The sequence below is a fragment of the Leucoraja erinacea genome, chromosome 11 (genome assembly GCF_028641065.1).
Source record: "Leucoraja erinacea ecotype New England chromosome 11, Leri_hhj_1, whole genome shotgun sequence".
Lineage (NCBI taxonomy): Eukaryota > Metazoa > Chordata > Chondrichthyes > Rajiformes > Rajidae > Leucoraja > Leucoraja erinaceus.
Window position 1 is genome coordinate 1,356,756 of NC_073387.1, and position 12,292 is coordinate 1,369,047.

Here is a 12,292-nt window from a genome sequence, read left to right on the forward strand (position 1 = left end):
GAATGTGGGTGGAAATTGGAGGACCGGGAGGAAACCCATGCGTTGACATGGAGAACGTATAAACTCCGTACACACAGCAGCACCTGTAGTCGGGATTGAATCCGGGTCTTTGACGCTGTAAGGCAGCAATTCTACCACGCCACAATGCTGCTCCTAAATGACAGGAACTACCAGCATTTGGATATGCAAGGTAGACAAAAATTAGATTAGATTAGATTAGATTAGATTAGTTTATTGTCATTCAGACCTTTCGGTCTGAACGAAATTTTGTTTCCCTGCAGTCATACATATAATTTAAAAAATGACAAAAACACGAAAAATGCTGTCTACCTTCGATTTTTTCAGCATCTGCAGTTCTTTCTTAAACATTTGGATACGCAAGGTTGTTTTGGGATAGTCAGCATGGCTTTGTGCATGGGAAATTGGTTTTCGCAAAATCTGATAAGAGTTTTTGGAAGAGGTCACTAAGAGGATTGATGAGGGCAGGCTAGTGGCGGTTGCCTATATGAATTTTAACAAGATCTTTGACAAAGTCCCACATGGCAGGCTAATCTGATAGGTTAGAGCATACAGAATCCAAGGTGAGCTAGCCAATTGGATTAAAAAATGGCTTGGAAAAGGGAGTCAAAGGATGGTGTGGGGATTGTTTTTCTAATTGAGGTCTATGACCAGTGGACTGCTAGAAAGGTGTGTGCCGTGTCCAGCATTGTTTATTATGTACATTAACGATTTGGATGACAGTGTAATTAACAGTGTGAGCAAATTTGCAGAAGACACCAAAATTGGTGGTACATTGGACAGCATGGAAGGATATCTAAGTTTACATCAGCATCTACATCAGTTGGGAAGGTGGGCCATGAAATAGCAAATGGAATTCGATTCTGACACTAATACAGACGAGATCTGGAAACTACAGGTGCATGGTTCCCTGAAAATGGTGAGTCAAGTGGACAGTGCAGTAAATAAGGCTTTTGGCACGTCTTAATTGGGAAGGCTACTGAAAACAAGTGTTGGAACATCAGTAATTAACTGTAGAAGTCGTTGCTGAAACCACACTGTTCTGATCAACATATTACAGGAAGAATGTCATTAAGTTAGAAAGCGTGCAGAAGAGAGCCAACAGGATGTTACCTGGGCTAGCGAGCTTGAGTTGCAGGGAGAGGTCGGACAGCCTAGGACTTTTCTTTGCAACGTAGAAAGCCAAAGGTGACCTTATTGAGGTGTACAAGATCATGAGAGACATGGATAAACTGAATGCTCACTTTTTTCCTAGAGTAGAGGATGCTAAAGCTAGAAGGCATATGGTTAAGTTGACAGAGGAGAGATGTAAGAGGAACCTCAGGAGCAACATTTTCACTCCATAGTCCGTATCTGGAATGAGTTGCCAGGGAAAGCTATAGAATTAGATACAATTGTTACTTTTGAAGGACATTTAAACAGATATATGGATAGGAAGAGTCTGGAAGGCAACGGGCCAAATGCAGGCAAAAAGGACCAGCCCTGTATACTAACTTGGTCAGTGATAACAAGGTGGGCTTAAGGGCTTGTTTTTCTGCTATTTGGCTCTATGACTCCATGTGGGATTAATGCACTATGATCAGCATGGACAAGGTGACCATGCGGGCTTGTTTCTGTGCTGAACAATTCTATGATTTTATGAAAACATTACACCATATATATCAAAATTTAAAAAAATCTTATTTGAATTTGTAAATACTTACATGTATCTATCACACTTTTAAAAATAACAGCAAGCGTACTTTGTCTTGGCAATCTCCCAATTTGGTAGCAAATCAGTCCAACTTTCATAACTGAAAGAAAGTGGAATTGGAAATTTAATTTTATTTCAATAATAATATCAATAAGGTAGACACAAAATGCTAGAGTAACTCAGCGGGGCAGGCAGCTGAAGATCAGTCTGAAGAAGGGTCTCAACCCGAAACGTCACCCATTCCTTCTCTCCAGAGATGCTGCCTGTCCGCTGAGTTACTCCAGCATTTTGTGGATCAGTCAGAAGAAGGGTCTCGACCCGAAATGTCACCCATTCAGATTCAGATTCAGATTCAACTTTAATTGTCATTGTCAGTGTACAGTACAGAAACAACAAAATGCAGTTAGCATCTCCCTGGAATAGCGACATAGAATATGATTTCAATAAATAACTCTATTTACATTCATACAGTCATAGTGTTTTTCCTGTGGGAGGAGTGTCCGGAGGTGGGGTGATTGGCAGTCACCGAGGTACATTGTTGAGTAGTGTGACAGCCGCAGGGAAGAAGCTGTTCCTGGACCTGCTGGTCCGGCAACAGAGAGACCTGTAACGCCTCCCGGATGGTAGGAGGGTAAACAGTTCATGGTTGGGGTGAGAGCAGTCCTTGGCGATGCTGAGCGCCCTTCGCAGACAACGCTTGCTTTGGACAGACTCAATTGAGGGGAGCGAGGAACCGGTGATGCGTTGGGCAATGTGTGTGTGACCAGGATGGTGTGGGTCCTTGATGATGCTGCCAGCCTTTTTGAGGCAGCATCACGAAGTGTCAGTGGATGCTGTTTACATAATCTCAGAAGCCTTTTGATAAGGTGCCACACACGAGGCTGCCACTTAAGGTCATAGTTTTTTTTAGTCTGTTGGTGAATGTTTATTGTGCAATAAGAGGTTCATCTGCTCATATACTGAATAGTGAAACTCACTTTCTCAGTTCCCTGGGTACGGTTATTGAGGCCCTATATAATGAGAGTAATGTATTCTTGTCAATTCCCAATTCCAATACAGGATGAATGGAAGGTGTTAACTCGTAAGGTCAATGTCAAGAGTGAAGGATACAGTTGCAGGGTTAGAACATTTAATGACTTCATTAGTATATTGTGGTCAAGATCACAAAAGCGAAAACATCCCATCGACAGTATCAACAAATGCACCAGTAGTCTTTCACACTGCTCTATGCTCCTATAATCACCTAATTACAATCACACTCAGCTTGTATTTATTATCAATATGCCCCATCTTAACTCATACATTCCAAGATTCATGTCTATATCTTGCTGCCTCCTTTAGAATATGCTGCCAGCATTTGTGGAAAGGTCATTGAAAGTGACAACATATAATCCACCTCATATTTCACTTTCCCGTCATCCCACAATCACTTTTGATTTACAAGTAGATGATGAGAGCCTGTACTTCTTACATCCCATCATTATGATCCTACCGTTGACTTTTCTCCTTGTAGAAAGCCAAAAACTCCAACCTCGCAATGATCTTACTGCTCAACTGTAAATCAATCTGCAGGAATATGGTCATCATTTGATCCTACAATTAGTCAGCAATAAACTTGAGTGGGTTTAAACTAGATTGGCAGGGTAACAGGATTCAAAGCAGAAGTGAGGAAGGTGAGATCCTGTAAGGCGGTGCGGAGGAGATGAAAGCAAGTTCAGTAGATATGATAAGCAGTCTCACAGCAGGGAATGAGATAGGACAGTGGGATTAAGTTGCATTTAGAGGCTTTACAGGTAAAGTGGATGAATTCAGGGTATGTGTACAGGTACGTCTGACAGCGACATTATAGGTGTTGAGTAAATCAGGCAAAAGGAGACAGGACTGGCAGCTTAATATTCCAGTGTACAGGGAAGATAGAGGCTTGGGGGAAAAAAAAGGGAGTCTCCGCCGCATTTGCTTCCAAGATGATGTTTTCCCTTCTTGGGCAGATGTCCTCTTTCTTTAGTAAACTGTTTCCCTCTTCTGTCATAGATGGATCCCTCACCTGTGTCTCCTCTGTGTGCCAGATTTGCTTTTGCTCCCCCTGCCCACAGACGGAACAAGGATAGAGTTCCCCTGGTCGTCACCTTTCATTTCACCAGCCTCCGTATCCATCACATGATCCTCCGACATTTTCAACACCTCCAATATTATCCCACCACCTGTCACATCTTCCCATTTCCACCCTCCAAAGAGATCGCACCCTCCGTAACTTCTTGGTTCACTCATCCCTTCCCACCCATACCATACCCTGCCCAGGTATTATCCCTTGCAACTGCAGGTGATACCTGTTGGTATACCTTCTCCCTCGACCATCCAGCAACCCCATCAGTCCTTTCAGGTGAAACAGAAGTTCACATGCGCCTCGTCTAACCACATCTGATGTTCCCGATGTGGCCTCCTGTACATCGGCAAGATAAAGTGTAGACTCTCTCTGAACATTTGCGCTTGGTCCACAAAGAACTACTGGATCGCCCAGTGCTAACCAGTTGTGGGAGTACGGGAGACTAGGTGAGGAGTTAAATTGAGGCTCTAGTCAGAAAAAAGGAGGCATAGGACAGGTATAGGCTGCTAGGGATCAAGTATATATTGGAGTTTAGGGGACTGAGGGGCATACCTAAGAAATAAATCAGAAGGGCAAAAAGGGGACAAGAGATAGTAAGAGGGCATCAATAATACCCAAGAAGAGTAAGGTGACATGCCTCAACAACTATCGACCGGTGACACTAACGTCCATGGTGATGAAGTGCTTTGAGAGGTTGGTTATGGTGCAGATCAACTCCTACCTCAACAAGAACCTCAAACTACTAGTTTGCCTACTGCCACAATGGAGGTCAATGGATGATGCAATCTCACTTGCTCTCCACTCTGCACTGGACCAATTGGACAAGAAAAACACATACGTCAGGCTGTTGTTTATAGACTACAGCTCAGCTTTCAATACCATCATCTCCTCCAAGCTTGTTATGGGGCTGAAGATGTCCTGGTAGAGTTGCTCCTGGGCCTGGCCAAGCTGGCCATCCATGAGTCATGGCGCCAGGCGGAAGAGGGCTCTGCTGAGCCGGCTGCCTGCCCCTTTTCCGGGGTTACGTTCGAACCCGAGTGGGGTTAGAAAGGGACTACGCCCTGTCCATTGACCCCCTGGGGGATTTCTGGGACCGCTGGGCACTGCAGGGGGTTGAATGCATCCTCAATAAGGATTTTAACATAGTTGTATAGTAGTTTATTAAGGATATTTGTTTGTATTGTATTATGGTGGTGGGTTCTGGTTTGTTTCATTGTATTGTAAATATTATTTTTAATAATTGAATTAATGTTTTTGTTTTTTTTTAAAAAGCTGGTTACGCGAGGAGGTGTGGTGTTGCGGAGCTCCCGTCCAAACACAAGAACTAGAGAGTTAAACATTTTTTTAAATTCTGAGGTACAGCGGTATATTAAACATCCTTGAGTATAGCTGCGATGCTGCAGATAATTATTTTCTCTGCATGTTGCGACTGCGAGCAGTTTTATCAGCTAACTGCCGAGCTCCCACAACTGTGGCTGGCCACCTACCAGAAAACTGTGGCGGACCAAAAGGGGGAGGAAATCTTTCTGGGCTTTTTACACCTGCATCCAGAACAACCCCCCTTTACTGCCTCGTTGGTGCTGACCAGGCCGTTCCGGCTTTCGTGCGGTGTGGAAAGTTTTCTGCACCTTCTCGACCTCATTCTGCGGTCTTGGAACCTGGAGGTGACGTAGCCTCCTTTCTGTCGGAGATAGGATGTTTTCCAACAACAAAGACTGCAAGCAAATCCTGTTTGTTGCTGCAGGAGTGGCAAGGACCAGCTGGGATTGTCTGCGAAGGTCAGCAGCTCGCCAGGGAACGCAGGAGAGCTGAGACAGCCGGGTGAAGAGGTGGTGACGCAGCAGTTTTTTCGTGGGAGCAGCCAACATCGACGTTCGAGGCGACACCACTTGTATCCCTCCCTCGAAGTATTCCATATTGTTTTTGTGTGTGGACTTGGACTCGTGCCATTTGGACTGTCTGTATCTGTTTGGCATTGTGTTTAATTGCTATGTTTAAACTGTAGCGCATTATACCATGCAGGGTCTGTGTTGTGGGGGAGCGGGGCCCTCCGGGAGATATGCAAAAGCGGCTGCTTCAGCTGCTTCTCTTGGGGCCCGGTTCCCCATGAGGAACCTGTCTTTAGAGCATGAGATAAGATGCTACTTGCCCACCCAGATGAACATGGAGGACTACGTGGCTGCCTTGGCCGTGGTGGCCAAGCCCGCAGGCGTCCTGTACATGGGCAGGATGTATGGGAAGGCCGTGTTCTTCCTCGAGTCCGTTGAGGGGGTGAACACGGCCGTGAGTAAAGGGATCTCAGTGGTGCGAACATTCCTGCAGGTCGAGCCCTTGGTGATCACCGCGCAGCGGTTAATCTTGTCCAACATCCCACCCTGCATCACAAATGAGGCCCACCTTCACACCCTGGGGAAGGTACTCACGAACATCACCCCGATATTTCAGGGGTTCTACAGGAAGGAGTTGTGGCACGTTCTATCCCTCCTGCGCCAGCTGACGATGTTGCTGGACCGGGAGGAGGTAGTTAACGAGCTTCCGTGTCCAGCAGGATGGGCGTGATTTCACCATCTTCTGGACATCGGAGCGGCAAGGAGCCATGCCTGTAAGGAAGAGGGGCATATTCTGAGGAATTGCCCCAAATCCCGGGCAGAGGCTTCCGCCTCCGGTGCCACTAACCCCCCCCTTCCCTCCGCGCTCCCACCCCTCGTAGTTGAGTCAGGGAACCGGGTGGGGGTTGGGAGGGTCAAAAGAAGGGGGGCAAGGTGGCAAAGAAGATGAAACACATGGGGAACGAAACCCCCGGAGACAAGTACGTTCCACACATCTCGTCACCTGTCGTTAGGAAGTCCGCAAGCCCCATATTGCAACTGAGGGCGGAGGGGATCGGGCGGGAGTGGGGTGCCGCAAACGAACGCTGCTCATGTGACCTCAGAGTCTGTGATCTCCTCCCTATCGAAAAAGAAAAGGAGGAATCTCTCTCGGGAGGAGAGGAAGGGGGACAAAAGGGTATCCTCCAGGGAGGAGGTGAGTACTGTGGTGGAGGAAGGCTCCCGCCCTCTGATTCGAGCCCCGGTCCCATGTTCTGGAGGGGATTCTGGGGAGGGTGGCAATGGGGACCACTCAGGTGATATGGAGCAGGAGGAGATTCCTGTTGGGGAGGGAGTCCTGCATCAGGCACCCGAGGAAGCCCAGGAGCAACCCATCCAGGGCGAGGCGCAGAGCTCGCCTCTTGGAGGTAGAGACTGCAGGCAGGGAGGGGTTTAGGGGAAACCAGCCCTTCTCTCCCTCAGGACCAGGCACCAGAGGGATTTCCTGAGTCTAGTACTAGGTATGTTGCAAAACCTACCTGAATCGTCGTGGAGAATCTGCCCCAGCCCGTGTGCGTGATTTTGGCACTGTTTAGAGGGGGCGGGTTTAAAACGCGATTTTTACTAGGCTGTTGCAATCGAAAATGTTCAGCCTAGTAAATCATTAACGAAAAATCGCTGAAAGACCCCGTCGCAAAAGGCATTATTAGTTTTTATGGCCTTGTATAATAGTTATAGTAGTTTAAAAATCACTTTCTAAACCCGCGACCTCTCGCAGCCCCAGGGTTTTATAAAGCAAACAATTGAAGTATGTACCTTATTTTTACATTAAAAGGCGCTTCTTAAGAACCCTGTATATAAAGTTTTCTATAGCGAGTAGCTCATTTTGGGCTCTTTATATCCCGCAGTATTTTTCTGGGCATTTGAGGGCACAAATCCAGCGCAATGTGAACGTTCTAAACCAGCGCGTTCACAGGAACCCACTAGAAAGCCGATTTAAAATGGACTTTAATTTACAGCAATTGAACACTAAATTCCTTCCATTCGGCCTATAAATTAATGTAAATGAGATTTAAAAATCATGTTTTATTGTGAATTATTTGTGAATATTATTTGGACACTAACTAACTAATTATATGCTTTAATTTCAGGTCATCCAAGTAAGATTATTTTATATTTGTTTCAGAATGGTTCAATCTATGATATGTCATTCAGTTCTCTTAATTTTTAAGAAGGTTATGGGCTTTTGACTGTCCCTGATCACAGCTTTTTTGTTATGTCCATAGAAAATCAATAGGGAACAAGATGCTAATTTCCGAGTATGAAAATGGCCATAACTTTTTTATTACTTGAGATATGAACGTGAATTAGGTGTCAAATTAAACTTATTTTTATGCTTTATCTGATGGGATAAATTGCAGACTTGATTTTTTAAATCTCAAAATTTTGTAACATTGCTACTAGTACACCAGAGTCCACTCTGGGCCCAAATGGGGTTGGGATAGACGCCCCCACTGTCGATGGTCTTGACCCCCCCGGGTTCATCTGGGGAAGGCCCCTCTGGCACTGGCCCCAGGGTTGGTGAAGAGTCACAAATTTCAAATTCCTGGGCGTGCACATTTCCGAAGATCTTTCCTGGACCCAGCACACTGATGCAATTATAAAGAAAGCACATCAAAGCCGCTACTTCCCAAGAAGATTACGGAGAATTGGTATGTCAGAGAGGATTCTCTTGAACTTCTACAGGTGAACAGAAGAGAGCATATTGACTGGTTGCATCACGGCCTGGTTTGGCAACTTGAATGCCCAGGAGCGAAGAAGACTGCAAATAATTGTGAACACTGCCCAGTCCAGTGCTCTGACCTGAAGATAGACACAAAAAGCTGTAGTAACTCAGCAGGACAGGCAGCATCTCTGGAGAGAAGGAATGGGTGATGTTTTGACTCGACACCCTTCCTCCTGCTCACTGGCTCTGACCTCCCCACCATCAAAGGGATTTACCAGAATCGCTGCCTCAAAAAGGCAGTCAGCATAATCAGAGACCAACACCACCCTGGCCACACACACATTTCACCCCTGCCATTACAAAGAAGGTACAGGAGCCTGAAAACTGCAACGTCCAGGTTCAGGAACAGCTTCTTCCCTACAATTATTAAGCTATTAACGCTACAATCTCAAATAAGCTCTGAACTACTTAGACTATTATTGTTATTATTGCATTATTATTGTTTGATTTTTGTGTGTATGTATGTCATTGTGTGTGTGTATATGTATACATGATCTATATATATATTTGTGAGTATGTGTATACACGCTGAACTTGTTTTCTCTCTCGTTTATTATATTGTTTAGTGTACTATGTTTACATATAACATGTTGTATACATACTCATGTTTACATATAACATGTTGTGTTGCTGCAATTAATAATGTTCTATCTGGGACAGTTGACAATAAAACACTCTTGACATTATGTCAACACTCTTTTGTTGCCTTTTTATCTCTAACCTTTGTCACTTCATCCAATTGCGATTTAGCCCATCTCACCTGTGCCCACCTCTTCTTTACTGGGTTATGTGCTGCCTCCCCACCATCCTCCATTCCACTCCCATCAGGCTGAAGAAGGATCCCCATCTGATGATTCACCTGCCCATTCCTTTCCCAGATGCTGCCTGATGTTTTGTTCAAAATTCTAGCATCTGCAGTTTGTTGTGTCTTGGTGTATGACATTCAGACATTTAGACACCCTGCAATATGAAATGACATCAAGCGGGAAAGAGTGCAGAGCAGATTTACAATGATGCTGCCAGGATGCAAGGGCCTGAAATGTAGGGAGGTTGGGAGGCTAGGACTTTGGCATGTAATGGGTGATCTTATAGAGGTGTATGAAATAATGAGGGGAATAAAGAGAATACTGAACTTGCTTATTGGAAAAGGAACACAAGGGATGGGGCTGAACATTTTGAGTTTGTGCATTGGGTAGGTATGTTACAAAACCTACCTGAATCGTGGCTGAGCATCTGCCCTACCCCGTGTGTGTGATTTTGGCGCTGTTTAGAGGGGGCGGGTTTAAAACGCGATTTTTACTAGGCTGTTCCAATCGAAAATGTTCAGCCTAGTAAATCATTAACGGAAAATCGCTGAAAGACCCCGTCGCAAAAGGTATTATTAGTTTTTATGGCCTTGTATAATATTTATAGTAGTTTAAAAATCACTCTCTCACTCCGCAACCTCTCGCAGCCCCAGGGTTTTATAAAGCAAACAATTAAAGGTATGTACCTTATTTTTACATTAAATGGGGCTTGTATATAACCCTGTTATTAAAGTTTTCTATAGCGAGTAGTTCATTTTGGGCTCTTTATATCCCGCAGTATTTTTCTGGGCACTTGAGGGCACAAATCCAGCGCAATGTGAACGTTCTAAACCAGCGCGTTCACAGGAACCCACTAGAAAGCCGATTTAAATTGACTTTAATTTACAGCAAATGAACACTAAATTCCTTCCATTTGGCATATAAATTGATGTAAATGAGATTTAAAAATCATGTTTTATTGTGAATTATTTGTGAATATTATTTGGACACTTGGGCTATTTAAAAATGTTAATCATTTATTAAGAAATGGATAGATGTTTAGATCTAGTGATTGAAGTTTGAAATTAGCTACAATTGGGTAACTAACTAATTATATGCTTTAATTTCAGGTCATCCAAGTAAGATTATTTTATATTTGTTTCAGAATGGTTCAATCTATGATAACTGAAAATTTCATTCAGTTCTCTTAATTTTTAAGAAGGTTATGGGCTTTTGACTGTCCCTGATCACAGCTTTTTTGTTATGTCCATGGAAAATCAATAGGGAACAAGATGCTAATTTCCGAGTATGAAAATGGCCATAACCTTTTTATTACTTGAGATATGAACGTGAATTAGGTGTCAAATTAAACTTATTGTTATGCTTTATCTGATGGGATAAATTGCAGACTTGATTTTTTAAATCTCAAAATTTTGTAACATTGCTACATTGGGAGCACACAAAAACGCTAAATCAATGACGGAAGTAATGCACCACCTCACAAACCAAAGATCTGCTATAAGATCTTTGTCACAAACCACCCACTTTTGCAAGGCAACTCTGGTTCATCTGCGACAGAGTCTGCCTTGTCAAATATGATCTCAACAGTCACCTCGGAACCACAAAACCAAAGTAATCTGCAAATCCATTGTGCTGCCCAAGAAAGAACTTTCAGGAAAGGTTGTCCATAAGATCAATTCAATGTGAATGTTTTTCTTGTTCAACATCTTTAGAAAACCCCCAGTAAATTCATTAAAAAAACAAAAATGGTAAAATCGAATGTATTTTCCTTGCAACTACTTCGAGAAACAACACCACGATATCATATCCCACTTTTCACACCCTGTTTTCTGCCTGTTACGTCAGGAGTCTACCACCATTGTATTGACCCCGTTCGCCAAAACTGTCACTGAGATGAGAATGAAGAGATCAGTTTACTTTGATACCCCATCTAATGACACGTTGCACTATGATCACCATCCTTTCTTTATGCTGGCACTCGCCACTTCTCAAGTTCACCCCCTACCCCGCCGTTCTTTGCCCTGAACTACTCACCTGCACCATACAAGGAACGACTGGGCACTCAAAAGATGCCTCTGATCGTCCACCTACCCCTTCCCATTTCCCCTACCATAGCCCATCTACACGCTGGCCCGCCCCGGCCGGGAATCGCCATTTGGAGCGAGTCGCCGGGCCCACGCAGTCACTCACAGGTCGCCGAGACACCGCAAAGAAGGACGAAGCCGTCATTGATTGAGTCCTTGTCGATGGTGACATTCATGGCTGTCCCTCTCCCGGAGACCACACCGGGTCACGTGGGCGGCCAACGGCTGCCGCCCGCCCACCCCCCGCAGCGCGCGCGTGAGTGAGGTGCGTTGCCACCAAATGGCGGGCTCCCGGCTCCCGCCCTCTCTCTGGCAGCCCACGTCTCCCTCCCTCCACACCAACACTCGACGGCAGCTTGACTCGCTCCACTACCGCGTCCAGAATTTAATCACCTGTAAACAATGTTCGTGTTTGAAGATAGTTCACCGATCTCTGGTCGGGAAAAGCTCCGGAGATCCAGGGAAAGCTGGATAAACTCTTTTAAATGGTCGAGGCTGTGGAGCCCCAGCGTCTTCCCTCCGGAAATGGCCTGGGCGCAAATCGTCGGATCAGTCTGCCCGGCGCCATCCCTCAGACCGTAGTTTTCCATCCGCGCAGAGCCTAAGGTAAGCAAATGGGTAGCATTACACAGGGACTCACCAGGCCCCTTCAAATGTTCATTTATTGTCACATAATAATAATTATAATTTTATTTATAGAGCACTTTAAAAACAAACATAGCTGCAACAAAGTGCTGTACATCACTAATCATTGACAAAAAAGTTAATACACACCAAAAATAACAATCAAAAGAAATAGTAGGAAAAAACATGTAAAATAAAGAAACATCAAAAACACCAAAAACAGAAGTAAAGTCTCAGGCATGGTCAAAAGCCAGGGAGTACAAATGTGTTTTAACACTGGATTTGAAGATGGACAGTGAGGGGGCCAGTCTGATGTGCAACGGCAGGGTGTTCCAGAGTGCCGGAGCAGCAACAGAGAAGGCTCTATCCC